The sequence below is a fragment of the Gorilla gorilla genome, chromosome 12 (genome assembly GCF_029281585.2).
Source record: "Gorilla gorilla gorilla isolate KB3781 chromosome 12, NHGRI_mGorGor1-v2.1_pri, whole genome shotgun sequence".
NCBI lineage: Eukaryota > Metazoa > Chordata > Mammalia > Primates > Hominidae > Gorilla > Gorilla gorilla.
In genome coordinates, this window is record NC_073236.2 from 61,850,778 (window position 1) to 61,878,062 (window position 27,285).

At 34.3% G+C, this 27,285-nt stretch overlaps 2 long non-coding RNA genes across 2 annotated transcripts in view; one reads left to right on the top strand and one right to left on the bottom strand.

The window, feature by feature from the left end:
* Positions 1-27,285, top strand: part of LOC109025645 (uncharacterized) — a 548,608-nt gene that overhangs the window by 364,575 nt on the left and 156,748 nt on the right. The window lies entirely within an intron of this gene.
* Positions 8,546-10,632, bottom strand: LOC109025643 (uncharacterized). Its single transcript, XR_002004555.4, has 3 exons — positions 10,467-10,632; positions 9,151-9,318; positions 8,546-8,852 (listed from the first exon to the last, which is right to left on the bottom strand). It is a non-coding gene; the product is annotated as an uncharacterized lncRNA (long non-coding RNA).

Below are 27,285 nucleotides of genomic sequence, written 5' to 3' on the forward strand. Positions count from 1 at the left end.
TCTAAGACTTTCATAGCTTTAGAGAAAATGTCAATGTTTGACTTCAAAGCTTCAAATGTCAAGCTGACTCTAGTTAGGGACTAATGCAGCTGGTGACTTTAAGTTGAAGCAATTGTTCATTTACTATTTCAAAAATGGTAGGGCCCTTAATAATTGGTCTAAATTCCCTCTGTCTATGCTTTATCAATAAAACAACAATGTTTCAATGAATGACAATGAATTCAATTTTTCAATAAATTCAACAATGTTTCCTTAATGACAGCATGTCTGTTTACAACATGGTTTACTGAATATTTCAGGCCCACCATTAAGATCCACTGCTCAAAATAAAAAAAATTCCTTTCAAAATATTTCTGCTAATTGACAATGCTCTTGGTCACCCAAGACCTCTGACAGAGATTTACAAGGAGATTAATTTGTTTTCATGTCTTCTAATATAACATCAACTTGGTAGCCCATGGATCAAGAAGTAATTTTGCCTTTCAAGTCTTGTTAGTTAAGAAATATATTTTATTCCTCCGATGATCTGAGCAAAGTAAATTGAAAACCTTCTGGAAAGAATTCGCCATTCTATATGACATTAAGAACATTTGTGTTTCATGGGAGGAGGTCAAAATATCAACATTAACAGGGATTTCAAAGAAGTTGATTCTCATGAAGGACTTTGAGGAATTCAAGACTTCAGGGGAGGAAGTAACTAAAGTTGAGGCAGAAATAGTAAAAGAACAAGAATTAAAAGTGGAGCCTAGAGATGTGATGGAATTGCTGCAATCACATAATAAAACTTCCAAAAATGAGGAGTTGTTTCTAATGGATGAGCAAAGAAAATGGTTTTTGAGATGAAATCTAATCCTGCTAAAGAAGCTGTACAAATTGTTTAAATGACAACACAGATTAGTACATAAAGTTGATAAAGCAGCAGTAGACTTTAAAAAGATTAACTCTAATTTTGAGAAAAGATCTACTGTGAATAAAATGCTGTCAAGTAGCATCACATGCTACAGGGTTGTCTTTCATGAAAGAAAGAGTCAATCAATGAAGCAAACTTCACTGTTGTCTTTTTTAAGAAATTGGCACAGCTTCCCCAACCTTCAGCAACCACCACCCTGGTCAATCAACAGCCATCAACATTGAAGCAAGAACCTCCACCAGCAAAAAGATTATGACTCGCTGAAGGCTTAGTAGATCATTAGCATTATTTTAGCAATAAAGTATTTTAAAATTAAGATATATACATTGTTTCTTAGACACAGTGCTATTGCACAATTAATAAACTACAGTATATTGTAAATACAACCTTTATATGTCTGGGAAATGGAAAAAAATGTGTTGTTTATTTTATTGCAATAGTTTAGAACCAAACCTACAATATACCTGTGGCATTCCTGTAATTATAAAGAGATTAAGTTTTAAGAAGATACATTAATCTTGAAAGTGTATGCATCTAACAACAGAGAGTCACAACCAATGAGATAAAAAAATGATAAGCCTGGGAGGAGAGAAATTCCGTATCATAGTTGCTGACTTCAATACCCCTTTCTCAGTAATTAATAGTTCAAGTTGGTAGGAAATTAGTAAAGGTATAGATTATCTAAACAGCACTATCACTCTAATTAGTGAATTCAATTTATAGAACAATCCTTTTAACAACAGTGACGATACATTCTTCTTTACCTCTTATAGAACTTCCACCAAGATAAAGCATATTCTGAAAGCTGGTTGCCAGAGAAACCAATCAGCGATAAAAGAATTGGGACTTTCAGCTTCACCTTCTCTACCTCTGGGGAGGAAAGAAAGGATAGATATTGAGCTCAATCTCCAGTGGCTACTGGTTTAATCAATAATGCTTACATACTGAAGCTTCCTTAAAAACCCTAAATGAAGGAGTTCAGAAAACCCCAGGTTCACCACAATGATGAAGACATTCATGTGCCTAGAGAATAGCCCACCCTAACTCAGTGGGGCAGAAGCTCCTGTGGTCAGAACCCTTCTGTGTCTTGCTTATGTACCCTTCTTCTGAGTGTCTATTTGTATCCTTTATAGTGAACTAATAAATGTAACTTAAGTGCTTATTTGGGTTCTGGGAGTTGTTATAGTAAATCATCAAACCTGGAGAGAGGATTGTGGAAATCCAATTTATAGCTGGTTAGTCAAAAATATGAGTGGCTTAGACTTTCTATTGGTGTCTGAAATGAGGGCACTCTTGTGGGACTGAGCCCTTGACCTGTGGGGTCTGATGTAAGTCCAGGTAGTTAGTGTCAGAATTGAATTGAATTGTAGGACACCCAGTTGGTGCCTGAAAAGTTGGAGAATAGGTTGGTGTGGGGGAAATGGCCTTAGAATCATTCTGAATAGAAATAGATCATAGTATCTATTCTCTACAATTTTTGACAAAATAACAGTAATTCAGTAAAGAAAGAATAGGCTTTTCAATAAATGTTACTAGAAAAATTAAGTTCATGTACAAAAAAAGAATGTAGACGGACTTTACAATTTTACAAAAATTGAAATGCATTGCAGACCTAAATATAAAATGTTTAAAAATTTAAAAATGTTTAGACAAAAACATAGGATAAAACTCCATGTGACATTGGGCTTGGTAATGAGTTTGTAGACACAGCATCAAAAGCATGACATAAGAAATTTAAAAATTGATAAATTAGGCTTTGCTGAAATTAAAAACTTCTACTCAGTGAAAGACAGTTAAGAGAATAAAAAGAGAAGCCATAGACTAGAAGAAAGCATTTGCAAAAAAGCATATCTCATAAGGAACTTAGATCCAAAATATAAAACAGCTTTTATGCTTAACAATAAGAAAACAACCCCTAAATTGGCAAATGATCTGAACAGATGCCTCAGCAAACAAGATATACAGATGGCCAATAAGCATAGAAAAAGATATTCAACATCATTTATCATTAGGGAATTGTTCATTAAAACAACAAAATGCATTGCAACTAATTAGAATGACTAAAATCCAAAAATAAAGCAAAATAAAACCAAAGCCCAATAAAGAACAGCTATTCCACTTGCTGATGAGGATGAGAGACAACAGGAATTCTCATTCTTTGACGGTGGGAATGCAAACTGTACAGCTACAAAATGGTGCAGCTACTTTGGAAGACAGTTTGGCAGTTTGTTACAAAGCTAAACATAAGTATAGCATACAATCCAGCAATCCTGCTTCTAGATATCCACTGACTAATTTCAAAACTTATGTTCACACACCACACACACAAAAAGTGTCCTGCAAATGTTTATAGTAGCTTTATTTATAATTTTCCAAAATGGAAACAACCGAGACATTCTGTAATGGATGATTGGATCAACTGTGGTATATCAATAAAACAAAATAATATTCATTAATAAAAAGAAATGCACTATCAAGCCACAAAAAACATATGTAAATGCATACTACTAAGTGTAAAAGCCAGTCTGAAAAGGCTACATTCTATATGATTCCAGTTATATTACGTTCTGGAAAATGTAAAAGAAGAGAAATGTTTTAAGTAAAGCCCAGTAGATAATTTTTAATGCAGTGAGACTATTCTATTTGTTGATGTAATGAAGACTACATGGCAATATGCATTTATAAAGCACATAGAAATTTACAGCACAAAGAGTGAACATTAATGCATATAAAAATTTTAAAAAGCATTTAGAATAGCAAGAGATCCCAGAAGGTAATGCGGAATTTGACAAAACTATATTATAAATGCATGAAACCCCACTGAATGGGGTGGGTGTAAAGAATGCTGACCTAAGTAATTTTGGAAACAAGTGGATTCCTTAAGACTAAAGTTAAAGAAACTGTAAAAGTACTGTGTTCCAACTGATGAAATATCGGCTATGAGGATAGGGTTTAAGAATTCTGATTCAACTGTATGCATATTCTGAAACTAAAAAATTAAGTAAATGGATGACAGATGGCAGGAGCCTGATTTCTCACTGTTGCAGTGGAAAGTTACAGATGAGCAAAGAGAATTTGCTAGAAAAGTACATGTGGTAATAGACTAGAATTGGAGATATCGATATGAACTCATTTTTATACTATTATAGATGTTGATGACATATAGAAATATTTATATGTATATATGAATGGATTGGTAAACACACATATATTTCCTTCTTTGTCAGCTGAGTGGGCCTAGAAGAAATGACACCCAGAGCAATGAGTGTACACCTAGCACTAACATCTCGGTTTCTAATACCATCCTCTAACAAAAAGAACCAGACTTGTAAGAAAATGGCTGAGTTTGGCTGGACACAGTTGCTCACATCTGTAATCCCAGCACTTTGGGAGGCCTAGGGGGACCGATCACCTGAGGTCGGGAGTTTGAGACCAGCCCGACCAACATGGAGAAACCCTGTCTCTACTAAAAATAGAAAATTAGCCAGGCATTGTGGTGCATGCCTGTAATCCCCGCTACTTGGGAGGCTGAGGCAGGAGAAGCACTTGAACTCCGGAGGCAGAGGTTGCAGTGAGCAAAGATCACACCATTGCACTCCAGCCTGGGCAACAAGACTGAAACTCCATCTCAAAAAAAAAAAAAAAAAAAAAAGAAAAAAAAAAGAAAAGAAAATGACTGAGTTTAAGATCAGAATATAGACAAGATAAGCCTAGTGCATCTTTTAGTGTAAACACATGCACACAAAATGATGAGGTTATATAAAGTGACACAGAAGCCCACAGAAAGAGCTGCCAATGGCCAAAGATAGAACAATTTGAGCAACAAAATAATAAAGTATTAAATATTTTATTTTACAAAGTTCATAGAAATTTACTGTACAAAAAGTGAACATTAACACAGGCAAAATTTTTAAAAAACATTTTGAATATCAGGAGATCCCAGGATGTCACGCAAAATGTGACAGTATAAAATTAGCTATCTGTGAATCACTATGGTTATAGATAAAAGCAATGAAAGTCAAAGAAAGTGTGATAGCCAAACGAAACCTAGGAGCAAGATTTGGACTACTTTAAAATGTAACATTGATGTACAAGTGCATTTATTAGTGTCATTGTTACATTTTGCTATGTTTATTCAAACACAAGTCTAGATTCTGGGCTGCAGTCTTTGAGGGTAGTACCGTGTAGATAAAATAATCAATGTAAGCAAAGAGAAAGCCAGGAAAATAAAGCATGCTAGATAAGATGTTGGAGAAAGAATTATGCATTATTCCCGCCTATGTTACGAACATTTAGAAGGCATAGTTTTGATATCCAGCTATCCTTCATATACACCATCATTCTAGATAATAAAAATATATTATGTAGTTTTAATCCCAAAGAGAAATATTTTTCCCTTTCCTCACCTTCATTGAGTTAGCTCAGCAGGCTATACCATTCCAATTAAATCACAAGTAGATTTATGTTCAAGTTGGCTGGTACATGATTTTTTTTTCATAATATGTTTTCTACAGGGTATCTTTTATCATACCATGATTTATTTGTGAAAAGAACCAAAGAAATTCCCCTCTGCCTCTTACATCAACCTGTCCCTTTGTCTGAGCAGTCAATAAATTATTAGCCCAGGAGTAATATATTATTTACTTTTCCCTTCATATGGGTATGTATTGTATTTGTGTGTATGCATGTGTTGTGTGTGTGCACTCGACATTATTACTAGGTAATTGTTTATTAGACAACATAGCATACTCTATACCTTAATGCAAAAATGTGGGATTTCATGATGTTGTCCCTCAAGGAAATTTAAGGATTTATTAGTAGAAGCACCTCATTGAATACATAATTATTTGTCTTGACCCTACAGAATTGCCTTCTGTGGCATTTTAAGGAAATACTAGTCAGAAATCTCTTAAAAGGCATTACATAGCATTGTTTAAAACCCCCGCTTCTCTTCACTTGCAAAAGAAAATTTCTTTTCAGTCATATTCTTCCATTGCCTAATAAAATTCTTCATCTGATGAAGTCAATGAGGATAGAATTTAGATAGCTTTGTATCTTTTGTTTCAGGGCAAAACGTGAGATATAACACCAAGGTACTTACTTAGAGAGGCGGAGAGACTGCTTTCTCTGCTGTCTTTCCCAAGAGGCCACTCACTATTGATAATCAAGATCATTCTTCCATTTTAATTTGGTAAATTTTTAATGCATTTCAAGATTTTTCTGTAGCAGATAATACTGCTAGGTGAATATGTGATTTGTGAATTGGGCCCAGGTATATACTGAGTAGATCAATACTAAGTTCTTTAAATACTATGATTTTTTTCTTTCTGCTCTGGCATCATAAAGCCAGTTGTCACAGCATCTTCTAATAATCATCTAGAAGAAAGTGAAGCTTTTTACCACTGGTTTTACCTTATATTTGACTATCTGGTCTCCTGAATCTCAAATGATCCCCAATCACGTTGACAGTTTGAGAATAATTTAATCATTGCTAGTATTAACCTCCAGTAACTGAAGATGTTAGTAAACCTACATACAATTTTTTTAAAAAAGAAAAAAAATGCTTCTTTTGCTTTCTGGTCTTATCAATGGAAGCAGTAGGAATTAACTTCATGTTGGTCTTACCTATCTTTTGGTTGAATTGCTTTTCTTTAATGATGCTTAGCAGAGCTCCTCTCTATTTTTGGTCACAATCTAGAATGTTTGCATATTCCATTGGACACAATGCAATGAACTATTTATATTAGCATCCTGGCCTCTGATTATGCCTCAAACATTTTGCCAAGTATTTTCATTACTTCATATCCATTGATGTATTTTTTATGTACTCCAGTGTGCAAGATATTTAAAATCTGGAGTAAATGCTGATGAACGTTTATGAATGCATCATTGTTTTCACACTATATTCCACATAGCTAGACATCAACAGTAGAGGAATAAATGAATTGTAGTGTATTCATACAATAGAGATTATTCACTAATTAAAATATGTGTGTCACCTTAGACCTCACAGAGAGTATAAATCTCACAGATGTAATACTGAGCAAAAACAACAGACATAAAAGTATATATTGGGTGCAAGCATGTGCATAATGTGCACAGGCAGAATTTATCTGCTCTAATTAAAAAAAAAAAGTTAATTTGGAGATGAAAATTCCTGGAAGAGGACAGAAAGGCTTCTTTGGTACTGTCAATTTCTGTTTTTTGGTCTGAGTGGCTGTTGTATATGTTTTTACTTTGTAAAACTTTTTGGAACTGTAAATATATATCAGTTTAATTTTTTTATGTATGCTGTGCTTAAAACAATTTAAGTAAAATAAAATGTAGGAAAATAGAGGACTGTAATTGTTGGAATAATCCCCAGATCAGTGCCAGTGTATGTGTTATCATGTGCCAGTGTTGTATTTGATTGTGAGATGGGCATGATGTTAGACTAGAGATTTCTGGTCAGGCGCGGTGGCTCACACTTGTAATCCCAGCACTTTGAGAGGCCAGGGAGGGCAGATCACGAGGTCAGGAGTTTGAGATCATCCTGGCCAACATGGTGAAACCCTGTCTCTACTAAAAATACAAAAATTAGCTGGGCGTGGTGGCATGTGCCTGTAATCCCAGCTACTCGGGAGGCTGAGGGAGGAGAACCACTTGAACTAGGCTGGTGACAGAGCAAGACTCTGTCTCAAAAAAAAAAAAAAAAGAGAGAGAGATTTCTGTAACCCTCTCTAGAACAGGTCCCACTGTGAGAAAGCTGGAGCTAATTATTTTTTCAAAGTCTGAAGTATGCATGTTTTATTTCAGTCTCATCATCTTTATACTTCCTGAAGATTTAACCTAGAATTTTCCATTAAACAAATTTTGTTCAAGAATTTAGGTGGTCCATCGACCTTGGTTTTTCTTATTCTCCTCTTCAGGCATGCTAACCCTCTTTCTATTTTTACACCTACTGTTTCTTTTGCCTGGATGCCTATCCAGAGGGAGATGTGAGACTCCATTAAACAACTAGCTCTCAGGTGCACTAAAGGAGCCATAACTCACTTTCTACCATGGAAAGCACACAGAGCCATTCATGAGGGACCCGGCCCCATGACCCAAGTACTTGCTACCAGGCCCCATCCCCAACATCAGGAATCACATTTCAACATGAGATTTAAGGGGACAAATACCCAAACCATGTCAATAACTGGAATATTCTGTTTATCATTCTTCTACATGTTTCACTCACTAGAAGCAGGGATCCCCACACCCCTGCGCCCCTTTTTTTTCATTGCTATTTCCATAACTTCACAAAGTGCCTGGCAAAAGGTAGACTCTCAAGAAACATTTGCAGAAATAATGACTAAAATATGTCAAGAAGTATTTTTTTTCCACTATGAACACCTTGGTTTCTTTTTAGGTGTATAGACAAATGTAAAATTCATGAAGAGACAATTATTGTCTATACTGACATGAGATGCAAATCTGTTTTTATTCCTTGTTGTGTAGAAATTATAAATTGATAGATGAAAATAAAGTAAGGTCACAACACCTTTGAATATATTTCTCCTGATAAAATTAAAACCATTTATAGCAAATGTTATCTCAGAATCTGGTATTTAAATGGATTATTTATGAAAGTATAAAACAGAGATAAGAGGAAAATTTCAGGAAAATAATGCACTTTATTATGTCATAGCATCAAAATAAGATTTATATTCCTGATTACGATTAAAGAAATATTGTATTCACCACACACGTAGGCATATGATCAAATCTTCACAGCCTTTTGTTGTTGTTTTTTCTTTCTAGTCCTCTGCCACATGATATATTTTCTTCTTAGGTAGGCATAGTAATGGCATTACTGATGAAGTAAGTAAATGAAGTAAGATTGCCTTTCTCTAAAGAATTCCCAGTTGTGAAAAGGCTGTGAAAAGAAACGGTGGCTCATATATTCAAAGCATTAATAAATCTGAAATGAGGAAATAGATAAAATGAGAAATAATAAACATATAATCAGAATAAAAATAATGATAAATGAGAATGTAAATGGACTACCTACTGACAATTAGTTAACTTCTATTTGTTAAATGTGGAAAGCAATAAGATTATTATTTTTAGTATACTACCTGGAATTGAAAGCGCAGAGCTATTTCCTTTGTGCTCTCTCTCACTAACCCATCAGGTGTTTTGTTGTGGTACAGACATGGTTCAAAAATGTTTTACCCCCCTTAACCATTGTATTTTAACAGTTTTTGTTGCCCACTCACCTTCAGAAGACTTTAGGAGTTATGGAGGCAGTAGACAGTAAGTGGATACCATCACATACTGTGAAGGTGTATATATTTTCTTGAAATGTTACTATTTGAAATGTTACTATTTTGCTGTTCTCTGGTGTTGCTGTTTCTGTTTCTGTTAATCTGTTTCTGTATGAGAATCTGAAAATAGTTAAATCAGTAAAAGCATAATGTGACATATTTTCTCATATTTATTATACTTTAAATATACAAGATATCTCAGAAAAAATGAGAAATTAATGTTTCAAGGAATTTGTCAGCTCTGAACTGGATGCCTCCACTGTGGTGCGATAGTGGTATGATCTCCGCTCACTGCAACCTCTGCTTCCCAGGCTCAAGCCATCCTGTCACCTCAGCCTCCCCAATAGCTGGGACTATAGACACGCACCACCACACCCAGCTAATTTATTTTTATTTTTATTGGAAGAATGGGGTTTCCCATGTTTCCAGACTGGTCTCAAACTCGCTAACTCAAGCAATCCACTCGCCTCGACCTCCAAAAGTGTTGGGATTACATGTGTGGGCCACTGTGCCCAACCATATTTTTTATTTCTCCTTACATTTCTAAAACTACTCATGTATCACTAAACTTAAGATATTCAACTATTTTATATCAGGTGTTTTCCTCATGATCAATCTGGTCCATCAGCATATAGCCTATAGTCAGGTTTGTATAAATAGTCTTTGTACAAACTCATACCTCTTTCCATGCTGTCCCAGCATAACAGCTTAGTCTTACCATGACTTATTCCTGACCCTGTTTTTTTTTTTTTTTTAACAGCCTGTCATTTGCTTTCAAATGTATATTAATGAGCCTTAATTACTTACCAGACATTAAGTAACTGGGGATAACATTTGATTTTTCTCTAAGCTTCCAAATGTAAAATCAAATATAGTGATAAAATCATAGTAGCTTGAGATCAAATCTTAATGAGAGTTTTATGAAGTAGATATTTAAATAAATACTTACTTTAAAGCCATTTTCTCCTACATTAATTCACTAAAGTATCACAGAAAAGCATTCTTAGCAACAATAATAATCTGCATACTACTAGTGAAGGACAACAAACAACATTTAATATACAAAAAATGTCTATAAAAAAAGTCATTTCAAAATAAATACATTAAACATAAGACGTTTCATACTATTTAATAAGTATTTTTTAATTTTATAATTTAATCTCTCTCAAGCATTGCAACAAAAATCAACACACTTCTATTATTTTGCCATGACAATTATTTTTGTTCATTGCAACTGTAAAATTCAGTAGAAGCTTATCAACACCTACCTCTTTCTTTTAGAAAAATGCACTTCTGTGAGTCTTCAATGTAATTATTGTGCTTCATAAAAACTGTGTTATTATGTTGGCTTAGGATAATATGCTTTTTACATCAAAATAACTTATAGTTATTCTCTCCTCTGTGGGTAATTATAACCCGAGTCCACTGTGGTAATAAACTTGGGCTGAATACTTGATGGGCCACTTTATTTTATTCTAACTACCCTTTTTCTATTATGACTATTTATTATGTCATCATAAATGTGATGCACGGCAACAGTAAAGTGCAAAGACACCAACACATCTAACTCGTTTCCTGAGGTATGCTCTTTTTTCCTTAGGCAAAGGCTTCAAGTTTTATTTATTTGCAATATCAGAAAGTATTCAAAAGCCATATTATCCCAGGTGTTTTCATCATGAAAAGGAGCTTTTTGAACATATATTACTGAACAGAACCAACGTTCCCCATAAGAAATGGCCTTGTTGCCTATAGTCGGGCAACTTCACACCTAACTTCACTGCAAAAAAAACAAAGAAAAAGCATTTGAATTGAACACAAGAAAATATTTTAGTAGGTGGAAATATGCTTAGTTGTGTCCATTACTGAGATTGCTAAAAGATGAGAATTAGTCTGACATACATTCTTTTCAATATTGATCAAAGGAAAGATGAAATCTACCCATTAAGTTTTTATAGTATATATTTTATATGTCCTCTTCTTTCCATAACAAGAATGATTGTTTTGTTTTTTGCTTTTTTGTATTCTTTTTATGACTATAGAAAATTTACAAATTCGTTTGCAGAGATAAAACATTTCCTGAAATTTAATGTACACAAAAGGTATTATGTGACCTGTTATAAAAGGCATATGATAATCTCATTGCCATGACCTCCAGTCATAATTTTACAAAAAAAAAACTAATAAAATGCTATTTAACTGGATTGTGTTGGTATGTGCATTTTATGAGCCCATGTGTGACAACATAGTAAAGAAATATTACATCTAGTGGTATTGTTCTCCAGACATTTTCACCTATTATGATCCAGCCTAATTTGTCCTGTCCTAAATATTTCCAAATGTTTACATTATTTTGCCTCTTTTGCCAAGATTAAATTCACTTTTCCATCCCACATCTCATTTTTATTTTTTGCACATAAATGTTTGCTATGCTTTCCAAATAGGTCCTATATTATCTGCAGCCTTCTAATTGTAGGAGTTATAGCATTACTCAACTTAGAAATACCAAAAAACAGAAAAAAGCCCCCCTTCCCCCAATTTCATTCATGTAAATTCTTCCAGATGGATCCATGATCCATCCTGTGGCCTTCATTTTTAAAAAGTATATTGGGCTTTACTTTAATATTCTTAGTGTTAAACCACTTTTTTCCTAAGCTGAGCCTTCTATTCTGAGACACTGAAATTGTAATTAATATTCCTAATAATTCAATTCCTGCATCTCTGAAGACACACTCTTTAGCCCTAGATCTAACTCTAAGTGTTGAGGTTGTGAAAATCATAAATCTGTGTCAAACGTTTAGGTTTGTAGTATTTATTAAAAATTATTTTATTGCATAAATAATTCACATATATGATCTTTAATTTTGGGGATTTTTATGCCACTAATAAATGCTCATTTAGGATAACAAAATAAAGAAAGAATTTTTAAAAGCAAATTTATCAAAAATCTATCCTATAGAGATAATCATAATTATTATAAAATATAGTTTTAAAAATGAGCAAATATGCTCATGGGTATGCATCTTACACGTGATAGGTAAACCCATATAAGAAATATTAAATAATATTTACATGCTCAATCATATAATCTACCTCTTTTTGCTGATAGACCTATAACTAGACTCATGTCCCAACACAGCTAAAGAATACATTACAAAAGAAGGTGAGGTAAACACCAAAAGAATTGCATAAATTTTCAAATTTATGTCAACATAATTAGCAAAATATGTTTGGAAATGCATATTAAGGATGTGGAATTTAGCAGGAAGGAGTAAGAAATGAGATCGGTTTAGATTTAGTGATGTGGGCCCATTAAATAGACATTTTAGATTCAATGTTTTACATGGAGGGATATTTTCATTAGATATTAAATTCTTTTTTGATAGTGTTTTCATCACCATTTTATCATCTTCTAATTTATAGAATTTCTGATAAAAATAACTGTTATTCCTAAAGTTTCATTTTTAAAGGAAATGAATTTTTTTTTTTCTTTTAGTTGTTTTAAAATGTTTGTCCTTGACTTTAGTTTTTAATACTTTTATTTAATGTACCCTATGGGCTATGTGTGGTGGTGCAGGGAGGTCATCCCACTTGGGGTTTGCATGGCTCCTTGAATTTTTGTGCATAGGATTTGTATTAATTTGATAAACTCTCTTCTACTATCTATTCAAATATTGCTTGTGAAACTATTCTAAATCTGTTTAGTATTTTAATCACCTGTATATTAGAACTGTATTTTTTTCCATAATCATTTTATACTATTATCTGTATTTTTTAACTTTTTCTGCTTTCCTGTTTCACTCAATGTTTTCTACTGATCTAGAAAATATTCTGGTGTCTTCTTCTGGTTGGGCTCCTATAATTTAGTAATATAGACTGGGTAGCTTAAACAACAAAAGTTTATTTCTCACAGTTCTGAAGACTAGAGTCTGAGTGCTAGCTATTTAATAACTGGTAATAGTCTCTGTTGTGGCTTGCAGACAGCTATTTTCTTCCTGTGTCCCCACACGGCAGACAGACAGCCATCCAGCTCTCTGGAACCTTCTTATAAGGACACTAACCCTATCATGATGACCCAACTCTCATGATCTTTTCTTAACCTAATTGTTTCCAAATGCTTAGTACCATTTCAATGGGGATGTTACATCTACTCTACTATCATACCCATCTACTGAGTTTTTAATTTTGGTTATTATATTTTATTATAGAATTTCTATATAATTATATATTTGTAAGCTTAGGTTCAGTTGTGGGATGCTCCATCTTGTCATCTATTTCTTAACCATATTAAGCACAGCAAACTGAAGGTCCATGCCTGATAGCTCCCAAATCTGAACTATTTCAGGTATCTTTATGTTGACCTTTTATCTTAGCATTTGGTCACCACCTTCTATCGCACCATGTAGTTACCTCATTTTATATTTAATCTTAGATGCTGTATATATTAAATCACACAGCGTCTGGATGATTCCACATGTCTCCTAATAGAAGATAGTTCTTGTATGGACCAGAGTGCGAGTAGGGTGAATAAGCAACTGACCCCATTAGCAATTGCATTTGTTTGAAGTCCTTTGGACCTGGAGTGGCTGTTAAAAGGGAAGAAGTCATGTCTAATTCTAGTTTGCCCTACTCCTAGGTTATATCTTATCAGGGATCTCAATAGAAATACTAGCATGCTGACCAAGTACACAGTTTCTTGTTAAGCTTGAGCATTATATTGCTTTTTTTTTTTTCCTCAGGTCTGTGAGCCAGTTTTATAGCTGGTTGCTGTCTCTTACCCCTTTAGAATTTGGCAATAAATTGTGGTCTAAATTCACATAGGTCAGGCTCATATCTGTAGTTTCCTTTTCTTGGCTTCTAATATCTGGTTCCCTAATCTTGGTTTCAAGACTTTGCTACTTTAGTTGATCTGGATTCCAATTTTCATCTTCCCAGACCTTTGATACTTTTGCAAAACCTCTAGATTGCTGCTTTTAACTGGGCTACAAATTTTTGCATCAGGAATCAAGAAATGACCTTAGAGGAGAAAGGATTCAGGGAAAGAATATTTCTTCTATCCGCTTCAAGTCCTGAATTTATGGCTCTCTTTCTCATGCCTTCAAACAGTTGGGATTTTTATTTTCCTGGTGTGTTATCTAGTTTTATAGCTGTTCTCAAGAAAAGAGTTTGTGTAATACAAGTGGAGCCATGATAACTAATTATAGAAATGTTTCATTTAGTTTTATTTCTTTTTCATCAAGTACTATGAAAGTTTGATATAATGACTTTACCTCAGAGCTCTTTGATAGTTATATATGATAAGTTCTGATATGTGGTTTATTTTCTAGATTCTGAAATTTTAATTGAATCCATAATTGTTTAAAGGGAGTTTACAATTTTCCAAGTAAAAGGTCTATTGCCTGACATTTTATTATTCATTTATAATTTTATTGAATTTCCATAAGAGAATGAGTTTATATTTTTATAAATTTATTAAGGCTTTTTTGTGGTTTCATATATGATGACTGTCAAAAGTTCCAGTGATATCTGAAATATTATATTTTGATATATTTCTATATCTCTCTTAAAAATTGTTAGATTTTTGAGGTTACAGGATAAATTTTCATCTGTCTGTGTGTTATGCCTGACAAAAGAAAGCTGCCCAATGAATTGCACTGATTAGAATGCTGAAATAAATGCCATACATAATTAAAATACTGTTCCTGATTTATTAGAGAAATAGCTCTTTTAGAGGAGATAAAGCTTTGCATTGGGACAGATTTAATATCCCCAAATTATCCATCTTTTCCTTCAGAGCAACATTTTTAAAAACTTCTCAATCACCATGTACCAAAAAGAAAATTAGACATATTCTTTTAAAATGATTTTGTTGCTAATGTTATGAATAATTTTCTCTTTCCTATTTTCTTGATTTTTGACATTTCTAAATCTCATCTAAATAACAGAAAAAATTGTTTAAAACACAAAGTATGTAATTAAAACACAAAGTAGGTATTTAAATGTGTTAAATACATAAGACTTTTTAAAATATGATCTTGTCACAGTACTCTGTTAGTTCAGAGAAATCTGCCTCCTGTTTTTTCTTCCCAAAGTAAAGATTAAAAATTCTACTCACTGAATACCAAAGATCCTGATGGCAAACAATAGGGGAATTAGCAGTGTTGCCAGTAATATTCTCTATCTTTCCACTGGTTTGTCTAGCTACTTACCTATCTATATACCATAAGGACCTCTGCAAAGAAGTGCACACTCCAGGATTTTCTCTTACAGATTTATTTATTCATACTGAATTTCTCTTCTTGCATTACTTAGTTAACACAATACAAATTTTACACTATTTCTATATTTTGTGATGCAGACGGTGGGGGTCTATTGAAAATGTGTTCCAATTCCCCTTGTTCTCTTAAAGAAGATGACTTCTTAGCATTTAATACACAATAGGAGATGTTCCTATTTTCTTTCAACATGACATCAATAGTGAAAAATAATAAGAATTATTTTTGAATAGTAGATAATACTATGAAATGTTAACTTTTATTATGTGCATTTGAGTATTCTTAAATGACAACTTTAAAATGAAACTGTGCTCTGACCAATCGCTTTTAAATAAGTTTTATAGATTTAACTGTTACTTTTTTATAAATGTGTTACATCAAGAGTAGTGTAAATGTTCTTTCTTTCCCAACAGTAACTTAATGTCAAAAGCTAAGGCAATAGTAACAACAAAAGTACCAACAAATATTTTCTTTTAATATTTAAGTTTTGAACATTTATTTATTTATTTAGCAGCATCTAAACATGTGAGACAAAAAAGCAAGAAATACAACAAAAATCATACATTGTATGTTGAATACCATTATAAAATTAACAAAACTATTATCATAAAAGTAGTAATTTAACAATCCTCATAAATATTTTAATACACAGCCTACAATTTTTGAAATACTTTAAGCCCCCACTTTCTGAGTTGGGAATCTCACACACACGCTTCATCCCACCCCACCTCTGACACGGACACAGACACAGAAAAAAGAGAGAGAGGGAAAGAGAGAATATATTATTTTAAGAACAAACCTTTCACAATTGAACTATGCATTCAATGTGGACATTGATTAGCATTTTTTGAGCCCTCACAACAGGATAGCTGATTTCAAAAAGGTATGAAATGTAGTCATCACAAAAAATTTGCAATGTGGATTCTACTTTTATTATTAAACATAGGATTACTTAAAGAGGAAAATATTCAAATGACCTCAATGTCTCACAGCTGGTAAATGGTGAATCCTGAATTCTAACTCTAGTCTACCTACTTTCAATGTGCATGCATTTTACCTTGTATGTCACTACTTTCAGTCTTAGATCTAGCAAGGAGTATGATGTTAAATTGGGTTAGGAGACCAGTGGGTCACAGCCTTAAAGGCCAACTAAGGGCGATTATAAAATATAAAACAGCATGTCCGGTGGATATTGTGCTTGGAAAAGATGTTCTCATCATCTATTTATGGGATACATGGAATATATAGAAGCAGGTAGAGACAAAATAACCAAGGATATATACGCACCTATGGCTCTATTCTAATTAGTTAAGAATAAGCCAATGGGACCACGGACAGTGACTCACACCTATAATCCCAGCACTTCAGGAGGCAGAAGTGGGAGATCAGATTGTGTGAGTCCAGAAGTTCAAGACCAACGTGAGCAACATAGTAAGACCTCATCTCTATTAAATAGAAAAAAATTAAAAAAAAACAAAAACAAAAACAAAGAATAAGCCAATAGGCCTTGCAAAAATAATGGTATTGGCCATTATTGAAAAAAGTCAAAAAGGGAGAGAATAAAAAGCTCTAAGCAGAAAGGAATTAAGATAAATTATATAGAAGAATGAAAAGATGGCAAATTTAAAATTATGTAAGATTGTGTCTTTAGGAAAATTAGAAGCAGTGTGAATATTAACAATAACTAACTTAAAAATGCCTCCAGTAAGTGTGGGGAGGGGAATTATGTTTTTTAATTCCTCATATATGAAAATCATTCTTTCTTTAAAAAAAAAAGTATATAGATATTAGTATATGTTCCATGGAGCAGATGAATAAAATTAGTTGTCAAATTTATTGTCAGGCAACAGATGATTTGAAACCTTTCCTTATTTTTTTACTTTGTGGTCATTAGGAAAAAAGAAAAAAAAATTATTAGTTTTATTTACTCACCTGTAAAATAGAAATATATACATGAAAATATCATGATGAAAGTTATATAAGATACGCATCAATTATGCTTGGATAGTATAGTAATTCAATAAAGAATTGTTGTGGGTTATTATTTCATCATTATTTAATATATATCCTTTATATAAAGTATACTTAAACCTTCAGTTTTGTTTTTATAACCTGATTTAAAGGAATTATTTAGCTATAACCCCAGTGCATATTAAGTGATATTAAATATTATTGCCCTCTTTGTTTTTCTTCTATAGTTAAGTTTTATATTTGCCAATAGTGAAGCACATTGAATTAAAACTTTTGAAATAAGGAGTTGTGTGCTCATTTGTTTCCCAAAACCAACATATACAGGAATATCTTTGCAAATATTAGCCAACATAGATTGTTAAATGTTTTAAAGGTCACTTTAAAAAAAGAGTGTTTCGTCAAGAACTCTAATCTGATTGTTCCCCCACTCCTTATAATTATCAAAAATTGCAATGATAAATCCTTATGTGTTTTTTAAAATTGATTTTGTTGTCCCATAAGTACTTCATATAAAGACTTCCTTTAGTACAAAAAAGGATTATTTGTTCTATCACTCGTTATATTTTTTACAATTTTTTCTACACACAGCATTGCAAATGATCTTTCTATTGTTTCTTTAGTTTTCCCTTCATATTAGTCATTTTCACTTATTTTTCCATTTAAATAAATTAATACAGGAAAAGCCCCTGAGTTCATCTTCCATGGTGCAACTTTTATTTTTTGCTTTATTACATCAGCCTTTTACTGCTGCCAGTGTGGATGCTGTAAATTTGCTTTAATTTCTTTACACATTTTACTTCATGCATACTTATTTCATTGCTCCCCAATGCCTGTTTCTTTCCAGATTTTATCTCCTCATGACTTTTTGCTACTAATTTACAAGAAGCTAGATATTCTTATATTCTAGAGAAGTGGTCCCCAGCCTTTTTTGGCACCAGGGACTGGTTTCATAGAAGACAGTTTTTCCACAATTGGTGGGTTGGGGATGGTTTCAAGATGAAACTGTTCCACCTCAGATCAACAGGCATTAGTTAGATTATCATAAGGAGCACACAACCTAGATCCCTCACATGTGCAGTTCAAAATAGGGTTCATTCTCCTATGAGAATCTAATGCTGCCACTGATCTGACAGGAGGCAGAGCTCAGGTGGTAACTGAGCAATGAGGGGAGGCTGTAAATACAGTTGAAGCTTCGCTCACTCACCCACCACTCATCCCCTGCTGTGCGATCTGGTTCCTAACAAGATGCAGACCAGTACTGGTCTGCAGACCAGGGGTTGGGGACCCCTGTTCTAGAGAATATAAAATGTTTTCTCCTGAATCTTGTTTCACATACTTTCAAAGATATACTTCTCTTTCTTTGTAATTTTCAGTGTGTTTAATGTGGTCATATAAATTATTTGCAAGATATAGGGAGATTGAATTCTCATTGGGCCTGTTTACTATTTATTTCCATGGTAGTAAGATCAAAACCTTTCTCAGACCACTACAGAAAGTGACAGGAATTTTCTCTTGGTCCCTTTGCTGGACTCACAGCAGGGTTGCCATGTCTACTTGGCCTGCTACACTCAATCCCTTGCAGGAAGGAGCATGTGAACAAGTGAGTGCAGGATCTGGTTGGCCACTCAGTTGGCCCCTGGCCCTTTTGTGAGTGGTGGCTGCCCTCTGCCAGTGAGGGCAGAAGGCCTGTGAGGCAGACTTTCTGGGTGTCTGCTCTTGGTGGGTCCCAAGTTCTTGTCCAGCATCCAAGAAGAATGAGGATAGGCTGGCAATCAATGAGTGAGCAAGTTGGGGAGTTTTATTGAATGATGAAACAGCTTTCCACAGAAAGGGGATGCAGGGGTGGTCCCCCTACCAGAAGGCAGAAAAAGTCCTCTCAGTGTGGCTGAGTCTGGGGCTTTTATGGGCTCAGAATAGGGAAGGAGCAAGCTGTAGTATAACAGTATTGGAAAAGGCAACATTCATTTGGTTAAAAGGCATTATTTAGAAAGAATAAATCAGGAAAGGGTGGGCAAACAGGAACAGAAGTTCTCACTCTGGGTTGTGGGTTTCATGCAGGATTAGCAGTTAGGACTTTCAGCCTTCGGACTGTTTTTTGTCTTTAAGGTGGGGTTTCACCAGGGACCCATCTTTATCTACCTAGCCATTTGGCTGCCTCCTGTCACTATCAGAAGTACAGGTTAATACACAGAAATTCAAGTCAACAGTATAGATTTGAAGGTTAATCCTCAGTAAATACTGCTACTTGGTTTCTTTCAGTGTTATCGCTTTCCTACTATTTTACTCAAGTAGATCAAATCAAAGATTATAATATCACTTTGCTTGGCAAAATATAAAATTACTGTGAAAATTTAAGGTATTGCTATCTTAGTTTTTACTTGCACAATATTTTGTTCCCTTTACTATTCCTAAAATAGTGGTGGATTATCATAGATGAGTTTCCATAAGAAGCGGACTCTGGCGAAGATTTGTATGCATGAGGTGATTGCTGAGGAGAGCTTTGGAGAAAAATGTATGTGAGTGAGGAAAATACAATTGCTTTGAGGGGAATACTGTACTATAATGCAGTTTTCACAGAGTAGGGCGTCTGGCTCCAAAATCTCCATTCAATTATCAGAGGTCAGATTTTCTAAGAGTCTTAAAGGGAGATTTACTTGCAGAAGATTGATTGAGGAGAGCTCTCAGGACAACACCTGTAAGGAAATAGAAGCAGCTGACTTTCACAGAGGGAGAGGTTGAACTGAGATATATTTGCCTCCAAAGCTTCAGCAGACTGTATGGCAGCTGCTGCTGAGATTCAGAGTTGTTCTGAAGTCAAAAGATTTAGCCTTTGTACCCTTCATCAACCAGTTATTGAAAATAGGCCTGCCTCAAAGAAGGGATATAACTTCAGATGAGACAGCTCCTCTTTGCCAAGTTCAGTCAATGGAGAGGGATGCAGTGCCATTAAGAGACATTATTTCCAGCACCTAGTAAGAATGAGTACCTTTGTCTTGAGGGTACTATGATGTCCATGACAAGGATATAAAAACTATTAAAATGTGTGTAGTGGTTAAATGTATTTGCAAATGTTTATTCATTTATTTCAGGATCTTCTATGTCTTTTTGCCTTATATCTCCATACTGACCTATCAACAGGTATTTGATACCAGCTAGAACTAAAATGCAATTATTCACATATATGTCACAAACACTTCTTGTATGAACATAGCAATGATATTGTTTTAAGAGAATCATTAAGATGAAAGAGGTGTTTCTAAATTCTTTGGCATGCCACAGACATACCAGGGGCCAGAAATGCAGGGTTTTACCTTGGTGTTTTATGGAATGGAAGTCTTCTCCAGGAGAAGGAGGAAGTGAATAAAGCAGAAGATTTCTAGGGCAGGGGACTACAGTAAAGGCAAGAAACAGACATACCCATCTTTGTGCTTTTTTCTCTATTTCTCTCTCTTGTCATGGAACCTCAAGGAGAGAGAAAATATTTAAAAATTCCAATAAATTGGCCAGCCAGTGATGAGTAAGGGCATGCTTAGATTGGGAAGAATAGCCTGGAAAGACTCCAAGCCTTCAAGCCATACCCAATATGTCCTTGGAGAGAGAGTACACAATTTGCTAGGAAATGTGTCCTAATTGACAGCCTTACAGAACACTCCTGGCGCAGCAACTTCCACAGAGAGCATGAGTGCATTCCAAATATTCCAATAAGTCACAATGAGGGATTATGGAAGGGTGGAGAAGGCAGGACCACAAGCAGTGGCCTGGTATAGAACAAAGTGATAGGGAGAGTGCATTATTTGATACTGGTGCAAATTTCTGATCAGACTGTGGCAATGGGTACTATTCAATGCCCAAAGGACTAGATTGAACAGGTTGCAAATTAGTGGTCATAAATCCAGGGACCAGAGTAGCAAAGGACATCACAGACTAGAGGAATTACTCTTCAGCCAGAATTGTGGTGTCTTCTCGCCTATGCTAACCACTCAGTAAGCCATCCAGAAGATGAATAGGCATTATAGGAAACCTGAGCAATCACCTGGAAGAAACTGAATCATCAAAAGGAGACTAAACTAGCTCAGAAGAAGACTATGAACCTGAATTCACTGCAAATTTAAGAGACCGTTCAAACTGGAGGATATTGTGAGGTCATTAATTAGTAAGTTACTCTTCCCATCTCTCCAGCAAGGAGAGGACAGTGAAAGTGATTATTCACTTATGGGATAGGATGTTAGATTTTGAGTAGCATGAGTAGCTTGAGTGAATGAATTAGCTATACTATTCCAAATGTGCAAATGAATCGACTTGAATTCAGAAAACTCGTTTAAAACTCTGCCTTTTTTTCATTTACTTGCTATATTTAGTGCATAAGGGCTACCAGGAATTTAAAAATAAGCTCATCTGCTGAGAGCCACACTGATCAAAATTGACAAATACCCATCAGTTTTAAAATAAGAAAGAGATTTTCTGAAACTCAATAAATTTAAGGCAAAATTGGAGAAAAGTAAAAATAAATATAAAAGAGAGTCACGCAACATTACAAATATATGCAAATAATTAATGTGTCAGAAAGAAGATAAGCTGTTTGGAATCCTGAAAATAGAAGGCTAACATCAGCAACTGATCTTGCTTGTACTTCATTGTCTGATAAACATGAGAATTTCTGTCATAAGAAAAGAGTCATCTACTTTAGGTCAAAAGGTATGTTTACTCATTTATTCAATCAATGAATACTTGAGTGCATACAATAGATTGAGTAGATCTGTATTTACTCAATCATACAATAGATACAGTAGATTGAGACTCTATGCTGCACATGAGGTGCTCAAAGATGAAGAGGACATGGTCCCTGAATCTAAACACTCCATGGTTTTATGGGAGTAATAATAGGTAAAAATGTATAGACAAATAGGGGAATAATAGAATAATAGACAAAAAAGCAAATCATTTCGATAAAGGGTATTAAATACTATAATAGAGGTTTATGGGGGGGAACCATGTGGTTTGTAAGGTTCATGAAAGACTGTTGAATAAAGGTAGGAGATAATTCTGAGCCAATGCTCAGTATTAAAACTGAAGAGAGACAAGGGGACAAACCTAAAAACAATTGAATTTTTAAATGGTGAATAAAAAGAAGCAGAAACTTTATGAGAAAAAGAATAGGGGTGGCTGGATATTCGGTGGAAGACAAAATAGACTCCATTATTAAAAGTTTGCTTTGGAGGCCAAGAAAAGGCATAATTTCAAAATATATATATTCATTAGTATCATCCTATGCCTCAGAGAAGGGAAGTCAGAACAGACAAGTGCCCAATGAATGCATAGGCGAAATGATTAGAAAGTAAAAATAATAATTTAAAAAATACAGAATAGTCTGCTACTTTTTTGAGAAATCTGGCTACATATAAGGGAAATTACTCCTAAGGTAACATCCAAAATAACAGATTGAGGCCAGGAATGGTGGCTCATGCCTGTAATCTCAACCCTTTGGGAGGCTGAGGTAATTGGATCACCTGAGGTCAGGAGTTCAAGACCAGCCTGGCCAACATGGTGAAACCCCATCTCTACAAAAATACAAAAATTAGCCGGGCATGATGGCAGGCACCTGTAATCCCAGCTACTCAGAAGGCTGAGGCGGGAGAATAGCTTGAACCCTGGAGGCAGATGTTGCAGTGAGCCGAGATTGCGCCACTGCACTCCAGCCTGGGTGACAGAGCAAGACTCCATCTCTAAAAAAAAAAAAAAAAGTTGTTGAACAAGATTCATTAGCAGATTTTGGTATTAATGGCATGTGCATCAGATCGGGCTCTCTTTTCCAGGGTTGGGGCTTGAACTTAAATGAGGTAGAAGAATGCGGTAGGGAGGGAGATTTGAAGAGGTTTACATTTAATGACCTTCTCTCATCTCCAAAGAGAGTTGTACTCTCTTGAGGGTATAAGGAGAGGTGTTCAAGTGTGGAGATTGAAGACAGAATATTTTTTGAAAAGAGATTACAAAACATGATAGAACGGCACTGAAATGTTGTTCAGTGGAGAGGACCAACCTATTTTCCTATCTAATAATAGATAGGAAAAAACTGGAAATGTCAGGAAATATGAGGTGTCTATCAAGTTGGAAAAGAGGAACAGTGGAGGAAGAAGAGGTGCTTGGGACGATTCTAGGCATTCTGAGTTTGATGTACTATTGAAAATGTCAGAAATAGTCTTTCCTAGAACATGACCATTTTAAACAATTTCATTCGCCTTTGTCAAATGGATGGAGAATTATCAAACATTTTGAAAATAATAGACAAAGGGGCTGCCTCATTTCTGGGGCTAAATTCAGTTAGCTTTCCATTTCTGCATTAGGTTTGTTATAGATACAAGTTGTTTTACATTGGACAATCCACAAATATTCTTTGCCTCAGTTTCTTATTCATATAATGTTAAATTGTAGAATTCTTGAAAAATTGTAGTAATTCACATCTTACTGAATATTAGATATGCGTATGAAAACCTCCTAACCTTACTAGTTCAGAAGATGAGCAGATGTTACCATTTTAGTTATTAAATGTGCAAAAATTAAGTGGAATTAAAAAAATATTTTATAGCTTATGGTAGCTAAAATGTAGTAAACACCAATAAACATTAATTCCTTTAAATTACCATATTACCAGACTCCTATAGCTTGCAAATATAATTAAAAATCTGGTCCCACAAATACTCTTAAGGTTAGCAGTTTCATTTAGGGGTAATAGAAAAAAATGCCAGCAGTGTTTCAAAACTAATTTGAAAAGCAGTTGCCTCCTTTGAGGTATTTGTTAGATAATAGCCTCCCCTTATTCATTTGAAGTTTCATATAATTAGATGTTATTGTGGGAGTGAACTAAACATATACGAAAAATTCACATGGGCATTTTTGGAGAGGCTTTTGTGTTGGATTAATTGGAGTCTAAGAGGGTAATGGAAATGTAAGTATATCTCATTAAAAAGAAAGAAACATAGAATATGTAGCTTCACATAATATTTTAGCTCCTCATTGCTACCAGCATCTTAATGATACATTCAGTTCTTAATCTTTATATGCCTTTTGTCTAATTTAATGGTTGCTGTTTAGGCTTCAGGCACTAATCGCAAAGCTTCATAAGTTGCTTTCTTTTTATCAATGAAACATTTTGGGGATATGCATATTTATTTAAGAATTTTTTAAGAAACAGTAAAGCAATGCCTGAGTTAAAATATTAAATTTGAGTGAGTGCAATTGTGTTACTTTAACCATATTAATATTTTACAAATGTTCTGTCTCAAAGCTTTTGGATCAAATCAGCTTGAACAGCAAAGTGTTTTTGTTCGTCTAAATTTTAGATTTAAATTATAACAGTCAGTGATTGAAGCATATCTAAAGGGTCAGAATTTAGTTAATGAACGGTATCTTTACAATATCTCCTAAATTCTGCCTTTATTTTTGATATACTTTAAAAATTTTTTCCATTAAAAAGGTAATTCCAGAATGGTAAAGATTTGAAGAAAAAAAAAAGCATACAAATCAAACATAGCCTGATTTCCATAACACGAAGTGTAAATGTCTATATTTACATTTGATAGCAAAAGCTCCCTAATTATTGCAAAGCCATTTATTAAAGGAAGGGTAATATTTTCCATGGATAGTGATGGTGTAACTGGACATCCATAAGCAAAAAACAAACAAAACAAATGAAGCCCTCAACTTAACTTAAAACTCACGATTTATGAAAAACTAACTCAAATAGATTATAGATTTAAATGTAAAACTATAAAAACTTTTAGAAAAAAATATAAGAGAAAGTGCCTGGGGCTTGGGGCTTGGGACTTGGGACCTCGGGCAAGATGAAGACTTTTCCTAATCTATAAAAGAAAAAAAGTAAATAAATTGAACTCTGCCAAAAAAAAGTTAACGTGTAAAAAATGGAAAGGCTGAAGATTGGGAGAAAGTATTTGCAAGCCACATATCTGACAAATAATTTACATCTAGAATATAACTCAAAACTCAGCAGTAGTACAACAGAAAAATAAAAAATGGGCAAAAGACATGAATAGACTTTCCACTAAACATGCAATATGTGTAACAAGTAAGCATATAAAAAATATATTGAACACACTAGCTAGTAGAGCAATGCAAATTAAATCAAAATGAGATATTTCTACACACTTATCAGAATGGTTAAAATGTAAACATAAATAAATAAATAATAATACCAAATGCTGGCAAGAATGCAGAGAAACTGGATCTCTCATACATTGCAAGTAAGAATGTAAAATGGCAGAAGCACTAACAAATTATTGGGTAATCGTCTTAAAACCAAACATTGTTACCATATTTTCCAGCAATTGCAGTCTTGGATATTTATCGCAGAGATATAACAACCTATATTAACACTAAAATGTATAAACAAATGTTCACAGAAGGTTTATACATAGTAGCCAAAAACTGGACACAACTCTGTCCTTCAATAGATGAATGGCTAAATAAACTGTGATATGGACATTCCATGGAATATCAGTCAGCAACAAAAAGAAACAAACTATTTATACATGTAACAACTTGAGTCTATCTCAGAGGCGCTGTCTTTAATAAAAAATCCCAATCTCAAAAGGTTATACGTTGCATGATTCGCTTTACATAACATTTTTTAAATGGCAGTGCTATGGAGAATAAGAACAGATTAGTGATTCCTAAAGGGTAAAGTGGGGAGGCAAGGTAGAACTGTCAGGCCTCTGAGCCCAAGCTAAGCCATCATATCCCCTGTGACCTGCACACACACATCCAGATGGCCGGTTCCTACCTTAACTGATGACATTCCACCACAAAAGAAGTGAAAATGGCCAGTCCCTGCCTTAACTGATGACATTACCTTGTGAAATTCCCTTTCCTGGCTCATCCTGGCTCAAAAGCTCACCTGCTGAGCACCTTGTGACCCCCGCGCCTTCCCGCCAGAGAACAACCCCCTTTGACTGTAATTTTCCTTTACCTACCCAAATCCTATAAAATGGCCCCACTCCTATCTGCCTTCGCTTACTCTCTTTTCGGACTCAGCCTGCCTGCACCCAGGTGAAATAAACAGCCTTGTTGCTCACACAAAGCCTGTTTGGTGGTCTCTTCACACGGACGCGAGTGAAAAGAACTATAAAATCAAAAGGAAATTTCTCTGTAGTGAGGAAACAGTTCTGTCTTGATTGTGGTGGTCATTACATACATCTCTGCACACACACACACACACACACACACACACACACACATATAAAAACTGGTGAAAACAATCTGAAGTCTAGTTCACAGTATATACCAGTGTCAATTTCCTAGTCTTCGTATACATTACAGTTATATAAACTGTTACCCTTGCGGGAAGTTTAGTAAGGGTGTGCAATTCTCAGGACTATTTTTGTAAATTACACTAAATTAGAATTATTCCAAAATAAACATAAAAAATATAAATAATTTCAAAAGAGCAGAAATTAATGAATTTTTAAAATAATGTTTAATTTGAAGAAGCAAGTAAAATAGCCAAATGTCTGACAAATACGACAATTAAATAGATAATATGTGGGAATAAAAGAGGCCCTACAAGTAGATTTAACAATATATAAGTAAAACACTTTAAAAAATATGCCCTATGTATAAAAATTTTTTGAAATACTTAATTCTTTGCAAATATAAATTAAAATACTGTGAAAAGAAAGTGCGAAAAAATAACCATTAAAAAATTTGAATCGGTTCTTAAAAGCTACATGCCAAAAATCATCCCTGCCAAACAACTCAGAGGGAAATTTTACAAACATCAAAGAATGAAAATGCGCCTATATTCCACAAATGTTACATATTAATAGATTAAGTC